The sequence below is a fragment of the Delphinus delphis genome, chromosome 13 (genome assembly GCF_949987515.2).
Source record: "Delphinus delphis chromosome 13, mDelDel1.2, whole genome shotgun sequence".
Taxonomy (NCBI): Eukaryota; Metazoa; Chordata; class Mammalia; order Artiodactyla; family Delphinidae; genus Delphinus; species Delphinus delphis.
Genome location: NC_082695.1, coordinates 53,495,556 through 53,497,828, shown reverse-complemented (window position 1 = coordinate 53,497,828; position 2,273 = coordinate 53,495,556). Strand labels below are relative to the sequence as shown.

General features: G+C 33.2%; 1 pseudogene; it reads left to right on the top strand.

Moving 5' to 3' along the window:
- Positions 1–205: 205 nt before the first annotated feature.
- LOC132436728 (U2 spliceosomal RNA) lies at positions 206–332 on the top strand (annotated as a pseudogene).
- Positions 333–2,273: the final 1,941 nt, after the last annotated feature.

Below are 2,273 nucleotides of genomic sequence, written 5' to 3'. Positions count from 1 at the left end.
CAAAGTAGCAAAGTGCCTCTCCCAATGCTAGAAGGAAATAACACAATCACTCTTGGAAGGGCTTCTCTTGACAAAGATTTAATTTTTACTACTCTGCTTTAATATTATTTCTTAAGAGGCTCTCCCTGACCGCTAGACTTTATCATACTACTCTATTATTCATTTTCATAACATCCTGCATTTTTCTCTTTATTTTACCAACTATATCGCTTCTCGGCCTTTTGGCTAAGATCAAGTGTATTTTACCAACTATAATCAAATAATTATAGTAATTATTTGTTAAAAGGCCATGTGCCCTACTATTTTGTAAACTCATTGAGGACACAGACTTCATTTTCTTCACTCCCCTGTTTCTATTACTAAGCAGAGTGCTCTGTGCATGATTCTTCCTCGACAGGTACTAATTGAATAGAAAAGTTAAAAAGGATGTGTATATAATTAGTTTACCAATTTTTGATATGGCAGTAATTCTGAGATGCCCATTAAAATGTATCACTATTCAATGTTTTTGGAGTCTTAATTGCACTAAACATTAGGAAAAAGCAAACAAATTCTCATCTGAGGTGTTCTTAAATACCACAAATTCTAAAAAAGGGGTTTCCAGTTTCTAGAATACAGATTTCTCCAAACAGGCTGTGATCACATGCATTGGTGATTCCACTTCTACAGCTGCATTTCTTCTTTTGAATGACTTGGATATTATACATGGAAGTAAATTTAGCTTCTTCTCTAAATCCCACATTTACAAATATGGAAATAAAAATTCTGAGATTGTGACAGTATTTCTCAAAGAGAAAGACTGATAATCAGTGATTATCTACATGTGTCAGGCTGGTTAATGAACAGGTTGAAACCAAAACATAAGTTTATGAGAGCTAATCAGTCTCTGAGTTCTCAGGCACATGGTGTTGCTCCAGTCACTTATTTTTAAGGGCAAATGAGATCAGAAAATGGAGAATACCTTTGAGATGTCTTCCCTGACAGCTAACTTTTTTCTTCCCCATGTTCTCTTGTTTCCTTCTCTTCCAACTTTACCTGATAATTTATAGGTCACCACCGCAAAAAAAAAAAAAAAATTACAGTATTTCAGGAAAGGCAGACTGTATGTCAATACATCAAAAAAATTAGGTGATCATATTCAAGTAAGGTTTGCTTAAACACAGAGTAATATCAGGTCTTTGGAATATTCCGATAGGTCATTCAATCAAAATAGTCAATCCATTTGATAATGAGGAGACAATCAGCAAAATAAAATATATTTGCAAATTATACTTGGTTTATATTTTAAGTTTAGTTTTATATATTTTATTTTTATTTTAAAATTATCTTATTTATTTTAATAAGATGGATTTTTAGGAACTTAGATAAGTCCTTGGTTTCTGAGAAGCCTTTAATTTTAAGCTACAGGTCTCATATTTTAATGCAAAAAGTAAGACTTTTGTAAAGGAAGTACTGGTGTCTTACATTCAATATTGTATTCAGCACTTAATGAGGACAGATCATGGAATGCACCATATTTGAAATGTTCAAACACCATACAAAAATATTTGATCTATTAACTTCTGTTACAATGTTGCTAATAATTCATGAACCAGCCATCCCATCAAGTCAACAAATACTTGAGTGTGCATCATATACACCGTACCTATAGTCTCTCTGTTTGAACTGCAGGGTGGCTTACAAGCAAACCTGACAATCTTCTCCACAAATATTGGAAGGCCATGTGCATATGTATTTCCCCTTCATTCCAACTGTCTTATTTATTTTTATTTATTTATACTTCTCAATTTTCGTTAGCTGCCTCAGATACTTGGTGTAACGAGGTGAATATCCTTTTTGGGATATATAAAATTAATGACTCAGATTTTCCTGAGCCAATCTCAGTTTAAAATATTCTGCTCCACTTTTCCTTACAAGGTATCAAAATATTTATGGCAGGCCACTATTTTATAAATAATTAAATGAATCATAACAGTAAGTATTAAAATTTATATTAGTTTCTATATATCAAAAGTCACAAAACGATATGGAATTATAGGCCAAAACCAAGGTCTGACTTTTTCACAAAAATGAGACTTGCTAGAATGTACTGTGTACATTCATTGCAAGCAGAAGCCTTTCTACCTGATGCTGGATCCAAAGTCCCTTTATGTGCATTTTGGGATTCTCCTGCCATGAGAGAGGCAGAGCCTAAACATGGCTGCTGCTCCATCCAGAGAACAGCTGCTGAAATACTTACCTATACAGGAGTGTATTTTTAATTTCTTCCAATA